This window comes from Coregonus lavaretus (genome assembly GCF_964263955.1).
Source record: "Coregonus lavaretus genome assembly, chromosome: 23".
Classification (NCBI taxonomy): domain Eukaryota; kingdom Metazoa; phylum Chordata; class Actinopteri; order Salmoniformes; family Salmonidae; genus Coregonus; species Coregonus lavaretus.
Genome location: NC_140010.1, coordinates 20,748,779 through 20,769,791, shown reverse-complemented (window position 1 = coordinate 20,769,791; position 21,013 = coordinate 20,748,779). Strand labels below are relative to the sequence as shown.

The 21,013-nt window shown below is 43.8% G+C and overlaps 1 pseudogene across 1 annotated transcript in view; it reads left to right on the top strand.

Annotated features, from left to right (window-relative positions):
• Positions 1-20,937, top strand: part of LOC311098718 (neuropilin and tolloid-like protein 1) — a 36,383-nt pseudogene extending 15,446 nt beyond the window's left edge. The window contains exons 2-8 of the transcript in view: positions 11,325-11,366; positions 11,481-11,608; positions 11,733-11,961; positions 12,732-12,845; positions 13,048-13,564; positions 20,363-20,413; positions 20,536-20,937. The product of the transcript in view is annotated as a neuropilin and tolloid-like protein 1 (transcript). The remainder of the gene's footprint in view (positions 1-11,324; positions 11,367-11,480; positions 11,609-11,732; positions 11,962-12,731; positions 12,846-13,047; positions 13,565-20,362; positions 20,414-20,535) is intronic.
• The last annotated feature ends 76 nt before the right edge of the window (positions 20,938-21,013 follow it).

Below are 21,013 nucleotides of genomic sequence, written 5' to 3'. Positions count from 1 at the left end.
GGTCGCGCCGTGCTTTTTTGGCATCGGCCAGACAATGTGTTTGTTATTTTTATTTTCATATTTTTTTCTGTCCTATGTGTGTATGCCTGTTAAATGTGGGTTGATGGGGTGGGGTAAAGGTTGGGGAAAGTAGGGGAACAGGGTGGAGAGTAAAGGTGCTTGCGGGGGGGGGAGGGGTGGGTTGGATACTGCTCGGGTGTAGGTGCTACATATGCTGATCGTGATGGTTTGGTGCGCTTTCTTACCTTTTTAGTGAGTTACATGTTATGCAGGCCACCATAGGAACTACAAATGAGAGGAGGGCGGGACTTACATTCACTTCCTGGAATGTCAAGGGTTTAAACGAACCAATTAAGAGAGGCAGGGTCCTAGCCCACTTGAAAGCACTTTCGTCTGATATTATATTTTTGCAAGAAACCCATCTGAAAAACAAATCTCATAACAGACTTAAATGTAAGTGGGTGGGGCAAGTGTATCACTCTAACTTCTCTGCCAAAACGAGAGGCACAGCGATTCTGGTACGGAAAGGAATTCCCTTTCTACATAAAACCACTATTGTGGATAAAGAGGGTCGTTATGTGATCGTAATAGGAGAGATCCATTCTACTTCTGTAACTCTACTAAATATCTATGGGCCAAACATTGATAACCCCTCTTTTTTCAAAAGAGTCCTTGCCCTGATTCCAGATATCTCCCATACTAATCTGGTCATTGGAGGGGACCTTAACTGTGTACTAGACCAATATTTGGATAGATCCTCTACCCGGCGAACCCCTACCTCCCATTCAAGCGAATTCTTGAATACCTACATAAAAAATTCTAACTTATTTGATATATGGAGGATCTCTAATCCTACGGGTAGGGAATACTCCTTTTACTCTCATGTTCACAATGTATATACTCGAATTGACTACTTTTTGGTTGATGCTAAACTACTCCCCTATACCTGTAATGTGAGATATCATGATATTATAATCTCTGACCACAGTCCACTCACCTTCTCCCTGAGATTGGGTGACATCGTACCAAACGAGAGGGTCTGGAGGTTGAATCCTCAGCTCCTCACAGAACCAACATTCTGTGAACATCTTAAAGACCAAATTACATTTTTCTTTGATACCAACGACAACACAGAGACTTCCCCAGCATTATTGTGGGAAACGCTGAAGGCTTATTTGAGAGGCTGTATCATCTCCTTTCAGACTGCCAGGAGTAGGCAAAACAGAAAACAATTGGTAGAACTGGAGGGACAAATTCACTTACTGGATAGGGAGAATGCTAGACATCCATCTATGGAGAAACATAAACAAATTATGTCTTTAAAATTTAAATACAATCAGATCCTCTCGGCTAAAATTGCTAAATCTTTTCTCTATGCCAAGCAAAAATATTTTGAGTTTGGTGACAAACCACACAAATTACTCGCCAGACAACTTCGAAAAAACGTGAGTGACCGAATGATTCACAAAGTTAAATCTGCATCTGGGGAATTACTCTCCTCCCCCAAAGACATCAATGACAGATTCCGTCAGTTTTATGAGACTCTATATACATCTAAAGCGGATCCTAACCCCTTAATTATGCAAAACTTTTTGGAGGACTGTAATCTTCCTGCCCTGAACCAGGAAGACTCTAACTTCCTGAATAAGGAAATATCTCTTGAAGAAATTAGAGAAACAATTAAATCTCTAAAGAGTGGCAAGACCCCGGGCCCAGATGGATACCCTGGTGAATTCTATAAAACATTCAGCAACATGCTATCTCCCTACCTGCACAAGATGTTGGTTCGGGCCAATGAGGATGGAGCTCTCCCATCTACTTTGGATGAGGCGTTTATTACAGTTATACATAAGAAGGGTAAAGATCCGGAAGAGGTAGGGTCATACAGACCAATATCCCTCCTTAATACAGACCAAAAGATTTTAGCAAAAACTCTGGCTAACAGGCTTAGCACTTTAATTGGCAAATTGGTCCATTCGGACCAGACCGGCTTTATCCCTAATAGAAACTCATTCTTCAATCTCAGGCGCCTCTTCAACATTATGTATTCTCAGAGGTTACCTAACGTGGACCTTGCCGTTATATCTCTTGACGCCGAAAAGGCCTTTGACCAAGTTGAGTGGCCCTATCTATTCAAGGTCCTACAGAAATTTAATATTGGAGATGGGTTCATAAATTGGATCCAGCTTTTATATAGGAACCCCTGTGCGAGAATACTCACTAACCAATCACTGTCGCCCCGATTTAACCTTCACAGAGGGACAAGGCAGGGTTGTGCGCTGTCGCCTATGCTCTTCGCCCTAATTATTGAACCTCTCGCTCAAGCGATCAGATCTCATTCAGCAATACACGGCTATAATACTAAAGATACTCTAAATAAGATTTCCCTATACGCAGATGATATTCTCCTCTATGTAACAGAACCCCAAGCTAGTATTCCAGCTATTCTTGAGGTGATTAATTTGTTTGGTACCTTCTCGGGATACAGAATAAATTGGAACAAGAGTGAATTAATGCCCATACGGTTGCAAAACACCTCCTGGCTAGAACATCTTCCAGTTAAGTTATCTTCAGAAAAATGTATCTACCTTGGAATTGTAGTTACCAAACAATACTCCTTACTATTTAAAGAGAATTTCCCTTCTCTGATGCAAAATCTCAAGGCAAACATACAGTTTTGGAGAACTCTCCCAATTTCTCTGCTCGGAAGAATTAATGCCATTAAAATGGTCTTCCTCCCACAACTGCTCTACCTATACCAGAACATCCCAGTATTCATACCTAAATCATTTCATAAACAACTGGACTCTATTATCAATCCTTTCATCTGGGATTATAAAACACACAGGATAGGTAAAAAACACCTATGTAAATCCAAGATGGAAGGAGGATTGTCTCTCCCAAATTTTATATTTTACTATTGGGCCGCTAACCTCCGCGCTGTTACGTTTTTGCTGGATGACGCAACCCCGCCACCCAGCTGGCTTAGCATGGAGCGGGAGGAGTGTCACCCCTTCTCTATTGGTGCCGTGATTTTGTCACCTGTTAATCTGGAGATGTCACTTTACCATAACAATCCTATTATACATAGCACAGTCCGAATCTGGAAGCAAATTAAAGCCCACTTTGAGCTTAGACCAATATCATTCATGCTCCCTGTTGCCAGGAATCCCTCCTTTGCCCCCTCTAACCTTGATAACACCTTTGAGCGATGGGGAGAGTTGGGGATAAGTACCATAGGGGATTTATATATAGGAGGGACCTTTGCTTCCTTTGAAGCGCTGAGGGAAACGTATAACCTTCCCAGAAGTAACTTTTTCAGATACCCACAAATTAGAGACTATGTTAGAAAACACCTCCCAACATTTGAGAATGCTAAACCTTCCATGTTTGATGGATGCATAAAAATATGCCCCACCTCAGACAAACTGATATCTCGTCTATATGACGCTTTTCAATCTGTTAGCGCACCCTCTACAGATGCCATTAAGGCAAAATGGGAGGAAGAACTAGGGACTGACATTTCGGTGGCAGACTGGGAGGATAGCTTGGAGTATATCCACACCTGCTCCATTAACTCCAGACATCGTCTCATACAATTTAAGGTATTACACAGATTACACTATTCCAAAACTAAACTGCATAGGATATTTCCTGATACATCCCCTATGTGTGATAAATGTCAGGCTGAGCAGGGTACACTACTCCACTGCTTTGCCCTATGCTCTAGTCTGTATGGTTATTGGTGTGGAATATTTGGGGTCCTCTCTGAAGTTCTGGAGACTTCAATAGACCCAGACCCGCTTCTGATAATCCTGGGAGTGTCCGACTCCCTAAACGGATTAACCAACTCCCAAAAACAACTCATCTCTTACAGTCTCATCTCGGCAAAAAAAATAATATTGTTGTTTTGGAAAAGGAGGGAAGCGCCCTCTACCAAATTATGGCTCAGCGAAGTGGCAAAAACTGTACACTTAGAAAGAATTAGATATATTCTGAACAATAAATTATCAACATTTGATCAAATCTGGCAGCCTTTCCTCTCTTACCTGGACCAGTCGGTGCTGTGAATTTGTACTTTTTAACGCACTCTCAATTGTCATATTTATATATACCTTTGGGCAGCGTGTGCTGGCCCCGACACTCGAGCAGTCGGGAGGGGAATAAGGTGGAATAGGGGGGGGGGATAAAGGGGGGTATAAGTGGGGGGGTTACATCTACCCTTTTTCTTTCTACCTGTCCCTGTTCTGTATGTCGTGTTTTGTAATATTTGTTTTGTGTCCAGAACTCTGGGTCTTGTTGTTCATGTCTGTTCTCTTATGTTTAGATAAGAACTGTACACATGTCTTTCATACCTATACACCATTCTTGTGTGTGTTCAATAAAAAATATTTGAACAGAGATCCGTGACCCACAGGTTCCTCCCAAGAAGGCAAAGGCAGAAAGTTGACTGGCATAATCAGGTTCCTATGCACAGTTTTTATGCGTCCAGTGGTAGGGTGTTGTATACGATATGTGTTCAGTGAGCTGTTCTTCGCAACAACTATGTACACCGCACTGTCCCAGCGATCAGCCAGTTTCTTCTTGCCCCTCTCTCCTTTGTTAGCAAGTAGATCTCTGTCTCCCTTCTCTACCGAATGACCCTTCGACCGTCTGTTATAGACCTCGGCTTGTCTCTTTTGTAGCTTACTGGCATGCTGCTGGGCCAATTTCATGGCCTCTCTCAGATCCTCACCCAGAGACTGGACATACTTATCCACATCTACCGTGTCCCCATCCAACAGCACACTTTCAAACATAACATCTACCGGAAACCTAGGGGTGCGTCCAAACATCAAGAAGAAGGGCAGAAACCCAGTAGTCTCGTTAACAGTGCAGTTATAGGAGAATGTCAATGTGTTCAACATCTGAGGCCATTTAGCCTTGGACCTAGCTGGCAGAGCTCTAATCATCCCACCCAGTGTGCGATTCAGACGTTCTGCTTGACCGTTACCCATGGGATGATAAGGTGTGGTGCAGGACTTTCCAACACCAGATAACTGAAGTAATTCTGCAATAAGTGAACTCTCAAAGTTAGCACCCCTGTCAGAATGGATACAATCAGCAAACCCATAAATGCAGAATGAATTATTCCAGAGAACACGAGCAACAGTCTTAGCAGACTGGTTTGGACATGGATACGCACAGGCCAGCTTAGTAAAGTGATCAGTCACTACTAACACATCAATAGACTTGTTGTTTGAATCTTCTGCAGTCCAGAAATCAATACACACGAGTTCCAAAGGTGCCGTTGTCACAATGGAGATAAGTGGAGCTCTTGCTTCAGGCTCAGGTGCTTTACTCAACACGCATCTCTTACAGTGGGCCACATATTCCTTGACATCCTTTTCCATAGAGTCCCAGTAAAACCGCTGTCTTGTAAGCCACAATGTGCGCTGCTGACCCTGATGACCAGCATCATCATGAACTCCCTTCAACACAAGGCCTCTCAAAGACACAGGTACGACATACTGGAATATTTTTTTCTTACTCACTGGGTGTTTTGAGACACGATACAGAATCCCTAACCGCGTGGTGAGTTTTCCCCACTGTCTTAGAGTATAAACTGTTTCATTAGCTTCAAGGACTCGCTCTCTCCTAGATGGGCACCGGCCTCTATCTACAAAGAACATGACTCTGCTGATGACAGGATCCAGTGACTGGTTATCATACAGCTCCTTGTGTGTAAGGACAGGTAAAGGGCTCTGACCCATGGACATTAACTTCTCAAGGTGCTGCACATGTGAAACGGCCCTCACTGTGGCACCATCATCCCATCGGCGGTGAGCATGAAGGACAGCAGACACCTCTTCACAGGAAAGTAACCCACTGACCTCGTCTCCAGCTCTACTCAACTAACTCCCAGGAGCCATAGACGTTCCACAGCCAGCCTCGGGCTGTTCACAGGAGAGGCGGAACATGTCTTGAACATCATCTACTCGAAGACCTCTTGCTTCCTCCAGCAGGACATCATATGGAATTCTTGTCAGTCGGTGCAGAACTGTGGAGCGGACAAATGGCTCTCTGCTCAAAGCATCAGCAACAACATTCTTGGGACCTGGTATGTACTGGATATCAAAATCAAAGGGTGCCAGCTTTGCAACCCATCTCTGCTCGCATGAATCAAGTCTCGGCTTTGTAAGAATATATTTGAGTGGATTGTTGTCGGTCCACACAGTAAACGTATGCCCTCGCAGCCAATGGCTGAATTTATCATGAATGGCCCATTTCATGGCTAGAAATTCCAGCCGGTGAGCAGGATACTTGGATTGTGCATGATTAAGAGATTTACTAGCAAAAGCTATTGGCCTGGCTATGGCCGTCCCATCTTGCACCTGGGATAGTACAGCTCCCAAACCACGAGTAGATGCATCCACAGAAAGTAAAAATGGCTGAGAAAAATCTGGATGAGCCAGCAGTGCCTGGTCAACTAGTGCTGATTTCAAAGCTTCAAAAGCGAGTTGACATTCGGCAGTCCAGTCTGCAGCAGTGAGCCTGAGAGAGGGACCAGGCCTCCTCCTACCCTTGCCTCTCCTAGGCTTCTTCTGACCTGTAGTTAGCTGAAACAATGGCCTAGCAACCATGGAACAATTCTCAATGTAGTGCTGATAGTATACTACCATACCAAGGAAAGAACAGATTTTGCTAGGAGACGGAGTGACACCATCAGCTTCCATCATCTCACTCTCAGTTACATTCAAAGTAGTTTGAACTTTAGCAGGGTCAGTGGCTACACCCTCCTGAGAAATTATGTGGCCCAAAAACTTAACAGACCTCCTCAAAAACTTGCACTTAGACGGAGACAGTTTAAGATTGTGCTCCTGCAACCGCTGAAAAACCATCTCAAGTCTCTGCAGACTCTCTTCCTCCATCTTAGCAAAAACCATCAGATCATCCAAATAACAAAAGAGACATAGAAAGTTTTGGTCACCAAAGATGGTCAGCATCATTCTCATAAAAGTAGCCGGGCTGTTGCAGAGGCCCTGAGGTAACCGATTGTACTCGTGCAGACCTAAAGGAGAAGAAAAGGCAGTGTATTTCTTATCCTCTTCATGTAGTCGCACCGTTATAATACCCTGACGTCAAGTCCATTGTGCTGAAGAAGGCATTACCTCCCAGCACGGCCAGTACATCAGCCTGATGAGGCAGGGGATGAGCATCCTTTACTGTGCGGCCATTTAACCACCTAAAGTCAGGACACAGGCGCAAGTCCCCATTCTTTTTCCATACCAGCACCAATGGTGAGGCATACTCGCTGCTGGATTATCTGACAATTTCCCTTTCCTCCATATCATCCAGTGTTTCCCTGAGTTTTTGGTAATGAGCTGGAGAAAGCCTACGATAAGGTAATCGAAATGGGCGGTCATCAGTCAGCCGTATGCGATGGCAGAACTCCTTTGCCTCACCACAATCTAGGCTATGTCTAGAGAACACTGTGTCATACTTCCCAATTCAATTGACAAGTTTATCTTTCCAGAACTGTGAAACTGGACAATCCTCAACAGACAGGCCTTGAAGTCCAAGATTGCTCAGTGTACTGTTGCCATTAACTACACTGCCACCAACTGAACTCTTAGCTGTCAGACTGCCATGTGAGCTGTCACATTGAACTTTTGCCACGTTCTGGTAAGCTGCTTGCTGCTTGACATCATCAAAATCCTCCAATGCAATGCAAGGGTACACATCCGCCAATTTAGCATTTCGTCTCAGGGTAACTGCCGATTTTGTTGGATTCACGATCTTCACAGGGAGCCATCCATCCCCCCCACAGAGGCGTAACTACTCTCCCCACTAATATGTGTCGATTCACACAATGAGATGTGCTGGGCTCGACATCAACAGTACTGCCCACAGAGAGTTTTGTCTTTGGGGGTAGGCGGCCCCACACCAGATGCTCACTCATGGGCTGGAGCGTTACTGCTCTCTTCAACTTAATGGTGCCCACTTTATCTGGGATGGAGTCTCCTCTCCATCTCTCCAGATTTGACAGGAGTGGCAGGAAGTGGCTGTCATCACACTGGCTAGAGGAACCTGGTGTACCCACCACCCGCCAGTAGCTTTCATTTGATTTGAACTGTCTAATCAGAGACTTCAACACATTAGTGCCCACAATGAGTTCAACCTGCCCATCTACAATAAGCACTGGGACTACATAGCTGAAGCCATAAAGCTGAATTTATAAGTCACACATGCCCACTGGGCTAGTTTGCGTCCCACCACAACCCACCAGGATGATGTCTGAAGGAGCTAGAAAGTTCCCTCTACCACTCCTGCCTCCCTCAACCGAGGTACAATCGCAGAGTAGTAGCCATGGACCCACTATCTAACATCCCCTTCAGCTCAACTTTATCCTGTATTAGCACAGTGGTGTAAAACAAACTGTCATTCTGAGTAATTCTCATTGTGTTCTGAAAAATGATGGGTTGTTCTTTGGTACTGTTTCACAAAAATAAGAATAAACAGATTGGATATCATCATCAGTGGAGGAAAAATAAGACTGCCCCACATTGCCCTCCTCAGAATGGAGGCTTTCTAGTTTTCCTGAGACCTGCCAGTCTGTCCACATCCAGGGCTCTGTCGCTGCCCAGTCTCACTACTGTCAAAGCTCATGTGGCCCGGAGAGAAGCACTTGAAGCACAGCTGGTGCATCTGACAGTGAGCTTTGGTCCAGTGATTAGTGCTTCCACAGACAGCGCACTCACGCTGACGTTTGTGGAACTGTTTACGGGGCCCTCTGTTCATAGACTGAGTATTGCTGACGAGAGCCTTCTCTAACAAAGTCAAAACTTTCTCTAATGTCCCACCCTCAGATACAGATGGTGCCTGGTCTGGTTCACGGCCACATTGAGAAAAAGATGACACATTAGGTCTGTTCACAGGACCCACTCCCTCCTGGGGGGAGTCAAAGACGGCAGCCACCTGCTGTGAAAGTTGTGTTCTACATGCTTTACGTTCCCTTAACAGTTCATCCAACCAATCCTGTACCTCACTGGCTGTCCAGTCACGAAGGGGTTTGCTCTTGAACATTTGGGCCAACTCTTTATCAGGACAGTTGCGTACAAACATGACTGCCAACTCTGAGCACTGATTGGGTAAGGTCCTGCCCTCACTTGCAAGGTACTGTTCAGCTGCCTCTGCAGCTTTGTTAAGCCTAATCAAGAAATCTAGTGGACCCTCATTAGCATATGGTTTGATTGAATAGAAATCAGCTAATGGCATACCTGAGCAGACAGTATCCCCAAAGTGTTGCTTGAGAACACTGAACACCACCTTAACATCTGTGGCAACAGGGTTGTTACACATCCAGACTTTGGTCACATCCCGTGCCCTCCCCATGAGCCTAGACATCACCTCCCCAACATTCTCAGACCCAGTGTAACCCCTCTTCTCTATGTAGACTCCCATTAGCTCCTCCCACTCCAGGACAGAGTACTTATCTGAGCAATCACCCCTAAAGAAAGGTGGAGCACTAACTTCTGACTTCACAACCAGATTCAGCTTGGACGCATCAATAAAAGTTGACCCACACTGCTCAGGCAGGGGAAACTGCTGGGGTTGGTGAGGGGGACGGGCAGGAGAAAGACTTGAAACCCCAGGCTGCAGTAAACTCGCTCTGATAGATTCTCCTATCTCTGAACCAATCTGCTTAATAAGGTCACTAAGCTGACTCGGAGGCGTCCCATTATTACTGAGGACTGTGGATGATGGTACATCAAAAGACAGAGGTGGGATACCCTGGTCAGGTGGAATAAACAGCCTACCCCTCCCAGTGCTTGCAAACTCAGGACTAGCAAACGCTCTACTCCCAGGAGCTGACTGTACAATTGGTGTAAATGGAAGGACACCCCTCCCTCTACCCCAGCATAACTCATCTTATGGACTTGAGAGTCTTCCATGGCTCAACAGAGCACTAAAATACAATGTAATTTACTGCAGTCAAATACAAAAAAAAATTGCAAACAAATTAATCCAAAACATACAAATAAACACAAATACCTGTATCTAATGAATATGCTACATTCACCTTCACTATTTGCAGTATATATTCGCTTACAGCAAACCATCAACAAATGCGCATGCGCAGATCGCGCACCTCATCCACATGAGCTTGAGCTGACCAGTCGGCAGGTCACGGCACCAGTTTGTAGCGTGGTTCGTTCTGCGTTGTGTACTTTTAATTAGGACACTGCCACAACTGGAGGTCTGCTGGTTGGAGTATTTTTATTTGCCCTGCACACGATGGGACAACACACAATGTGTTAGCCCTTGGTGCAGTCACAGCTCTTGGGCACCTTGCTCGTTGAAGGTCAGGCAAAAGAGAACCCAGGTGCTGCGTGCACACATTCAGTGCCCAACAGCACACTATACAATACAAGTAAAATGATATACAACATAATTCGGACAAAATAAAAGACATACCTGCACCCGAACAGACAACACACAATATGTTAGCCCTTGGTGCAGTCACAGCTCTCGGGCACCTGCGTGAGCACATGAAAACTCACTCAAACACCGTCCCAAGTACTCACAAATTACAATAGGTACCCTAATTAGCGAGCTCGGTGAAACTTGTTAACGTAAATCTTTATATTGTCCACATTGTAACAAAACCTATAGTTGCGTAACAGCACTTTGTGTAACATTACCACAGTTTTATATTGACAAATTACGGAGCCAAGGACAACATTCCTTGCTAGTTGAAGGTCAGGCAAAAGAGAACAATAAGAGGGTACGTAAGTACAGATAACCCGCGATGGACCAAACCAAAATATACAAAACTTTTACAATCAGGTGTATTTACAATATAGATATATAAAAATGTTTGTACACCAAAAAATAACATTAGCTATGCAGCTGTAATTAAATTAAGAAAACACATTGGATTATTATTATTATTATTAATTTATTAACATCCCCTCTTGACCTGGCCTACTTGAACTGGTCCTTGTGTGCAAATTGGTGCATAATCTAGGGGAACAACATCACACTACTACACCTGCACAGCCTAATCTGTATAAAACCGGTCTAAGAATTATTAATCCACCTACAAATCATCATCGTGAAGCTTTAGGATACAATTTCTGTTCTCTCTGTCTCGACATGCTTTATTTTTTTATGAAGAACAAGTGGATGATTGCAAAATGGATGAAACTAAGTACAGGGCTCACATGGTCAAGATGATGCCATGCTGGCCTTTACCCTTTCCGACACAGAATTTCTAATTTATTTTGTAAAATGGCAGAAGGGGTATACAATAGGCTCACTGTTGTGTGCTCTCTTTTGAGATCCTGAATTTAAAGACATGGTTGTCCTACGGCATCTGCCTTGTAGGTACACAGTTGTTCTTATATCACCTATGTAAACATATATACTGTAAGTCTCCTATTGTAACAGCCAACGGTTGTCTAACACACTGTGCAATGGACTATCCTGTACTACAGTTTGAGAATTTGATCTGCGTGGATCAGATGGGATCATTGATTCTACATCAATACTCAAAGAGGGCAAAGCCTTCCAGACAGAGGCTGTGGACTATAGGTGGTTCATTTGAGCACCGCCAAAAGGAAAGGTCAATGCAGTTCTTGTGTGTGTTTTTCTATATTATATTTGTAATATCCCTCGCTTTATCCAATATAATTTACAAAATATACACAAGTCAAGTTCCCATTTGCTTGGTTGAAAACCTGTTGCAGATCTATTTGCGATTTTTGGAATATGAGATGCACAACTCCAATGAGGGCAAACTTAACTTTGTGGCTGTGTACGACGGAAGTAGCTTAGTGGAGCACCTGAAGAACAAGTATTGCAGCACAGTGGCCAACGATATAATGTTGGTGACCTCGGTGGGGGTCATACGAATGTGGGCAGATCAGGGCAGCCAAAAAAGACGCTTCCGTTTCCTTTTCACAACCTTCCTAGAGCGTTAGTGAATTCATTTGACAGAATTTCAACCCAATCTACGGCTATGTTCAATTGTTGACGCACTGTTTGAAGAGTTCCAATTAGTTTGTAAGGAGAGGCGACAGCAGGGAATACAAAGTTCTCTTGACTGGGTTATTGAGTAGAAACAACACTCCTGGACCAACCTTGATCTAAAGTCGCTTGCAGTGCAGTGTGCAACCAGCTTAAGCCTTATTAGTTGCTTTTCAATCTAATTTATGATTTTCAAACCCTATTTAATGTTTAGGGAGTAAAGTTACACTACCGGTCAAAAGTTTTAGAACACCTACTCATTCAAGGGTTTTTCTTTATTTTTACTATTTTCTACATTGTAGAATAATAGTGAAGACATCAAAACTATGAAATAACACATATGGAACCATGTAGTAACCAAAAAATAGTTAAACGTCAGAGTTAAGGAAAAGCAGCCAACAAGTGCTCAGCATATGTGGGAACTCCTTCAAGACTGTTGGAAAAGCATTCCAGGTGAAGCTGGTTGAGAGAATGACAAGAGTGTGCAAAGCTGTCATCAAGGCAAAGGGTGGCTATTTGAAGAATCTCAAATATAAAATATATTTTTATTTGTTTAACACTTTTTTGGTTACTACATGATTCCATATGTGTTATTTCATAGTTTTGATGTCTTCACTATTATTCTACAATGTAGAAAATAGTAAAAATAAAGAGAAACCCTTGAATGAGTAGGTGTTCTAAAACATTTGACCGGTATTGTATGTTCCCCTTGTTTTCAGCTCCATGTAAAGTGGAGGCTTTCTTCTTCCATAGCAACATGTGCATCAACACCAGCTTAGTGAGCAAAGGCATCCAGAACTGTGTCTACCCCTGGGACGAGAACAACTGCAAATGTGAGACACCTGCTCCATTTGGATCTAGAGCTGACAAATATGAATCACAGTCAATGTTTTAGGTTTACCTGTATGACAAAAGTACAAGTTAATGGTGCATTGTAAATGTAATCTTGATCAATCTAAATGTAACTTTCATCACACTATTCACCACAATTCAAGACTAGAAAACTTGATGGTATGTCATGTTTACTGTACACAGAGAAGAGAAAAGCCAGCATATTAGACAATCTTGACCACACCAATGTCACAATCATTCTATTCACCTGTGGTCTGGTAGTTGTCCTTCTAATTGTGGCAAGTATCATTCAAGTCAAACAGCCACGCAAAAAGTACATAATCACAAGGGATGACTTTGAGCCCACATTGTTCCACGAGGCCTTTGAGCCCCCACATTATGAACTGTGCACCCTGCAGAGGGCAGCTTCTGCCTACCACATGACTATGGTCAATAATTTTTAGAAGTTTAACAAACTCCAACGGTCTTCATCCAAGTGCATCAGGGGCAGCCAAAGTAACCTGAGTGTGCGGGACGCAGCCATCATATCAGATGTGCCACCACACCACACCCTCCAGCCGCAGGAACATACTGATGATGAAGCACAGTTACTCACAGGACGGGCAGGATGGCTGTGACCAGGATGACGATGTGGATGATTGTCCCACCACCAGCCACCATGTCCTGGCTGCACACCGGTCAATGTCCAATGATTTCTGAGGTATGAGGAACATGCATGCCCTACAACCACAAAGATTTCCTGTTTCTCTTTGCTTGTTCCATTTGTTTTAAATATACTGAAAAAAATATAAACACAACATGTGAAGCATTGGTCCCATGTTTCATGAGCTGAAATGAAAGATCCCAGAAATGTTCCATATGCACAAAAAGCTTTTTTCTCTCAGATTTTGTGCACAAATTTGTTTACATCCCTGTTAGTGAGCATTTCTACTTTGCCAAGATAATCCATCCACCTGACAGGTGTGGCATATCAAGAAGCTGATTAAACAGCATGATCATTACACATGTGCACCTTGTGCTGGGGACAATAAAAGGCCACTCTAAAATGTTTTGTCACACAACACAATGACACAAGTTTTGAAGGAGTGTGCAATTGGCATGCTGACTGTAGGAATGTCCACCAGAGCTGTTGCCAGAGAATGTAATGTTAATTTCTCTACCATAAGCCTCCTCCAACGTTGTTTTAGAGAATTTGGCACTATGTCCAACCGGCCTCACAACCGCAGACCATGTGTATGGCGTTGTTTGGGCGAGTGGTTTGCTGATGTCAATGTTGTGAACAGAGTGCCCCATGGTGGCCGTGGGGTTATGGTATGGGCAGGCATAAGCTACAGACAACAAACACAATTGCAGTTTATCAATAGGAATTTGAATGCACAAAAATACAGTGACAAGATCCTGAGGCCCATTGTGAGGCCCATTTATTTTTAAGGTACTGTATCTGCGACCAACAGATGCATATCTGTATTCCCAGTCATGTGAAATCCCTAGATTAGGGCCTCATTTCTTTATTTCAATTGACTGATTTCTTCATATGAACTGTAAATCAGTAAAATCTTTCAAATTGTTGCATGTTGCGATTATATTTTTGTTCAGTGCATTCGGAAAGTATTCAGACCCCTTCCTTTTTTGCACAATTTGTTACATTACAGCCTTATTCTAAACTTGATTAAATAATTTTTTTCCCTCATTAATCTACAAAGCTGTAGATTTTTGATATGTTTGCAAATGCATTAAAAATAAAAAATTGTAATACCTTATTTACATAAGTATTCAGACCCTTTGCTATGAGACTTGAAATTGAGCTCAGGTGCATCCTGTTTCCACTGACCATCCTTGAGATGTTTCTACAACTTGATTGGAGTCCACCTGTGGTAAATTCAATTGATTGGACATGATTTGGAAAGGCACACACCTGTCTATATAAGGTCCCACAGTTGACAGTGCATGTCAGAGCAAAAACCAAGCCATGAGGTCGAAGGAATTGTCCGTAGAGCCCCTAGACAGGATTGTGTCGCAGCACAGATCTGGGGAAGGGTACCAAAACATTTCTGCAGCATTGAAGGTCCCCAACAACTGGCCAAACTGAGCAATCGGGGGGAGAAACACCTTGGTCAGGGAGGTGACCAAGAACCCGATGGTCACTCTGACAGAGCTCCAGAGTTCCTCTGTGGAGATGGGAGAACCTTCCAGAAGGACAACCATCTCTGCAGCACTCCAACAATCAGGCCTTTATGGTAGCGTGGCCAGACGGAAGCCACTCCTCAGTAAAAGGCACACGACAGCCCGCTTGGGGTTTGCCAAAAGGCACCTAAAGGACTCTCAGACCATGAGAAACAAGATTATCTGGTCTGATGAAAACAAGATTTAACTCTTTGGCCTGAATGCCAAGCGTCACGTCTGGAGGAAACCTGGCACCATCCCTACGGTGAAGGATGGTGGTGGCACCATCATGCTGTGGGGATGTTTTTCAGCGGCAGGGACTGGGAGACTAGTCAGGATCGAGGGAAAGATGAACAGAGCAAATTACAGAGAGATCCTTGATGAAATCCTGCTCCAGAGTGCTCAGGAGCTCAGACTGGGGCCAAGGTTTACCTTCCAATAGAACAACGACCCTAAGCACACAGCCAAGACAATGCAGGAGTGGCTTCGGGACAAGTCTCTGAATGTCCTTGAGTGGCCCAGCCAGAGCCCGGACTTGAACCCGTTCGAACATCTCTGGAGAGACCTGAAAATAGCTGTGCAGCGACACTCCCCATCCAACCTGACAGAGCTTGAGAGGATCTGCACAGAAGAATGGGAGAAACTCCCCAAATACAGGTGTGCCAAGCTTGTAGCGTCATACCCAAGAAGACTCGAGGTTGTGCTCGCTGCCAAAGGTGCTTCAACATAGTACTGAGTAAAGGGTCTAAATACTTATGTAAATAAGGTATCTGTTTTTTATTTTTAATACATTTGCAAAAATTTCTGAACCTTTTTTCACTTTGTCATTATGGGATATTGTGTGTAGATTGATGAGGAAAACAAATAATTTAATCAATTTTAGAGTAAGGCTTTAAGGAAACAACATGTGGAAAAAGTGAAGGGGTCTGAATACTTTCGTATGGTATATATTAATTTGTGGATGTCCATCACACATTTCGTATGAAATGTTTTGAATTGCAATTTGTACAACATTTTACTAATTTTAAATACTTATGATATCGTCACGAATTCCAATGTGTTGTGGCTAACGTTAGCTAAGTGGCTAACGTTAGCTAGGTTAGGGGTTAAGGTTAGGAGAAGGGTTAGCTAGCATGTAGCCAGCAGATCCGACCCGCTTGCTTACAGCTGCACTAGGATCGGACAGGCTTCCTATGTATATTAAGCGGATACTTCGGGATTTGGGCAAGTCAGATGAACTAGTGGATACAATTTTTAGGTCTCTGCGTGCAGTTTGAAGGAAGTTGCTAACTAGCATTAGCGCAATTGCAAACAACCGTTAGTGCAATGACTGGAAGTCTATGGTAACTGCTAGATACCATAGACTTCCAGTCATTGCGCTAACGCTAGTTACCGTTGGCTCGCTAAACTACCTCTAACTTCCTGCATACTGGATGCAGAGACATGGGTCATGTCTACACTTGACACGTACTGCTATCAGAATACGAAGAACACATTGAAAAGACGGTCTGGATGCACAAGAGTCGCTTTGTGGTCTGATTGTGTTCAGATCTGGCTGACCACTTCAGGAGGGGGTCAGGGATGCATTGTGTGCGGATTTCTCCTCAGTCTGGAAGCAATCAGGCTACCGAAAGCCAGTGTTGCCAACTCCTCAGTAAGGAAAGTAGCTATTGGCTGTCCTAAAAGTCGCTAGAAGTCGCTAAATGACGTCATCACCTAATTTGCATAATTGGCCATGTGCATGTAATTGTGATGGACACTGTAGGAGAGAGGAATAACGTTGTGGGAGAGACAAACAGTGAGTAAAAAACACCGTACATTTACATCCCGCCCTGAATGTAAGCCAGGGCGGGATCAGCCAGCGGCAGCTTCCCGCATGCGCGATTAATTTGCAGTCTGGACGCGGAGGGGTGAACATCTCCTGCTCTGACTGCAGCTGGGAGGGACTGCTGTGCGAGGACTGGGCCGCCTGTGAGTGTTTTGGGACGGGGGTAACAAAGCACCCGCTGCTCGTTGAGGAGAGTAAGAACGATACGTGCTTTCACGTCAGAGTCTCCAAAAGTCTCCAATAACACCAGAAAAAGTCGCTAGATTTGTCGCTAGTCGCTTTTTAAAAAATTTGTCGCTAGAGGGGTCTGAAAATACGCTAAATATAGCGACAAAGTCGCTAAGTTGGCAACACTGCCAAAAGCGCATACCGTGGGTGACGTCATCAGCACTCCTCCCACAAGTCTCCAGAAAACGTGTGTTTTGGGACCAAGAGTCACCTTTTCATTATAACGTTGGGGGAAATACGCTCCTAGGGTGTGAGGAATGTGTTTGCTGGCCTCATAAATGCTAGCCAGCTAGCTAATATTTTAAACAAAAAGAAGATGTTTCGCTAGAGTTATGCTAACCTGTTTGCAATCCCTTTAGTGTTGCTTGCTAACTAGCTGTAGAGGTTAGCTACATTAGTCAGCTACTAAATGTATTTTTATTTTATTTTTTATTTAACCTTTATTTAACCAGGTAAGCCAGTTGAGAACAAGGTCTCATTTACAACTGCGACCTGGTCAAGATAAAGCAAAGCAGTGCGGTAAAAACAACAACAACACAGAGTTACATATGGAATAAACAAAACGTACAGTCAATAACACAATAGAAAATCTATACAGTGAGGAAAAAAAGTATTTAATCCCCTGCTGATTTTGTACGTTTGCTCACTGACAAAGACATGATCAGTCTATAATTTTAATGGTAGGTTTATTTGAACAGTGAGAGACAGAATAACAACAACAAAATCCAGAAAAACGCATGTCAAAAATGTTATAAATTGATTTGCATTTTAATGAGGGAAATAAGTATTTGACCCCCTCTCAATCAGAAAGATTTCTGGCTCCCAGGTGTCTTTTATATAGGTAACGAGCTGAGATTAGGAGCACACTCTTAAAGGGAGTGCTCCTAATCTCAGTTTGTTACCTGTATAAAAGACACCTGTCCACAGAAGCAATCAATCAAGCTGCAAAGTTGCCAAAATGCTATAGTGCTGACCAAAAAGGTGATTTTCCCGTGTTTTATATACACTGCTCAAAAAAATACACTTAAACAACACATCCTAGATCTGAATGAATGAAATAAACTTATTAAATACTTTTTTCTTTACATAGTTGAATGTGCTGACAACAAAATCACACATAAATTATCAATGGAAATCAAATGTATCAACCCATGGAGGTCTGGATTTGGAGTCACCCTCAAAATTAAAGTGGAAAACCACACTACAGGCTGATCCAGTCTAAATGAGGCTCAGTAGTGTGTGTGGCCTCCACGTGCCTGTATGACCTCCCTACAACGACTGGGCATGCTCCTGATGAGGTGGCGGATGGTCTCCTGAGGGATCTCCTCCCAGACCTAGACTACAGCATCCGCCAACTCCTGGACAGTCTGTGGTGCAACGTGGCGTTGGTGGATGGAGCGAGACATGATGTTCCAGATGTGCTCAATTGGATTCAGGTCTGGGGAACGGGCGGGCCAGTCCATAGCATCAATGCCTTCCTCTTGCAGGAACTGCTGACACACTCCAGCCACATGAGGTCTAGCATTGTCTTGCATTAGGAGGAACCCAGGGCCAACCGCACCAGCATATGGTCTCACAAGGGGTCTGAGGATCTCATCTCGGTACCTAATGGCAGTCAGGCTACCTCTGGCGAGCACATGGAGGGCTGTGCGGCCCCCCAAAGAAATGCCACCCCACACCATGACTGACCCACCGCCAAACCGGTCATGCTGGAGGATGTTGCAGGCAGCAGAACGTTCTCCAAGGCGTCTCCAGACTCTGTCACGTCTGTCACATGTGCTTAGTGTGAACCTGCTTTCATCTGTGAAGAGCACAGGGCGCCAGTGGCGAATTTGCCAATCTTGGTGTTCTCTGGCAAATGCCAAACGTCCTGCACGGTGTTGGGCTGTAAGCACAACCCCCACCTGTGGACGTCGGGCCCTCATACCACCCTCATGGAGTCTGTTTCTGACCATTTGAGCAGACACATGCACATTTGTGGCCTGCTGGATGTCATTTTGCAGGGCTCTGGCAGTGCTCCTCCTGCTCCTTCTTGCACAAAGGCGGAGGTAGCGGTCCTGCTGCTGGGTTGTTGCCCTCCTATGGCCTCCTCCACGTCTCCTGATGTACTGGCCTGTCTCCTGGTAGCGCCTCCATGCTCTGGACACTACGCTGACAGACACAGCAAACCTTCTTGCCACAGCTCGCATTGATGTGCCATCCTGGATGAGCTGCACTACCTGAGCCACTTGTGTGGGTTGTAGACTCCGTCTCATGCTACCACTAGAGTGAAAGCACCGCCAGCATTCAAAAGTGACCAAAACATCAGCCAGGAAGCATAGGAACTGAGAAGTGGTCTGTGGTCACCACCTGCAGAACCACTTCTTTATTGGGGGTGTCTTGCTAATTGCCTATAACTTACACCTGTTGTCTATCCATTTGCACAACAGCATGTGAAATGTATTGTCAATCAGTGTTGCTTCCTAAGTGGACAGTTTGATTTCACAGAAGTGTGATTGACTTGGAGTTACATTGTGTTGTTTAAGTGTTCCCTTTATTTTTTTGAGCAGTGTATATTTCCACACTGAGGTTGGAATAATACTGTGAAATTGTGAAAATGATGATAATGCCATTTTAGTGTAAGAGCTGTTCGAAACGACCACCTGAAATTTCAGCCTGTTTTGGTGGGATGGAGTTTTGGCCTCCCTGGTGACATCACCATGCGGTAAATTAGTTAAGACCATTAAGAAAGAAAGTTCCAAACCTCTCTGCTAATAACAGCTAGTTTTCAGTTTCCCCCTCTCCTCTCAGACCACTCCCAGGCTGTCCTAGCAAAATTATTGCTTGAGAAATTACTTTGCTAAGAAGCTATTTTTGTTTCTTTTAGACTATTTTAATTTAAAACAATCACAGTAAGGTACTTACTTGTATCCCAGAAATTATTTGATCCCCGAAGGCTGTCAGGCTGTAAATGTGTAGTATTATGTTGCTCCTATTGCTATCACTGGCACGTTGATTTAACCATGCATGTTATTTCTGCAGGTGATAGCAGATGCAAAGAAAGGGTTTCGAGCAGTTCGATTGGGGTTGAATCCATTGTTGGTGTGGTACTCCCGTTACAGAGCTTAGAGACAGGGAGTTCATCATTATACTTTGTTCCACATTTCAGATTTATGGCTTGTTAGTCAATCCATCAGATAATTTACAAATAGTTCACCATCCACAATGTATATGTAGCTAATACCTAATACAGGGGGAACAAATGTTTGGTCTTTCTTTCATTTATGGTTCCCATTTCAGGTCAGTTTTGCTCAGTACTCAAATGTCGTCATATTTGGAGTACCTCAGATGGTGAGATTTTAACTGTTAATTCTTTGCCAGTCTTTACAACAATAATGGTAGTTCGTTATTTTGTAAATACGACCATCAACAATATGACCCTCAAAATGATGTTTGATTGTATGACTTCACAGATGGATCAGTTTGTAGGTGAAACTGCAGACAGAACTACAGAGCACAGCTAAAGTGGTGGCCTGCTGTTTCTCCTTTCCCACCTGGGCACCTGATGGCACCGCTGGAGAAGGAATATGCTCTGTGTGGGTATATGATGCAGAGTCACTCAAAACGTAAAGATGAACACATCAGGGACATATCCTAACACCACAGCAGCCCCCGGGCACTGGTGGCACTATCACCTCATAAGGATGTGTGCATCCCTGGATGCCTCAGGGATTTTGTTGTTGTCGATTTTGAAAAACCTTCCCAGGATGTTATCAGATCAAATGTTTGAGAGTCAGTCATTGCTATTCAATTGGTAAATGTTTTGTAAATGATGTACCTGTATTTAAAATAATAAAAAATAATTGTGACAAGTATGCAAATTCCCATTCGTGCATTCGTCACTACCAACACATTGTATTTAATTACTTAATATTAAACTGCCCTAAAATG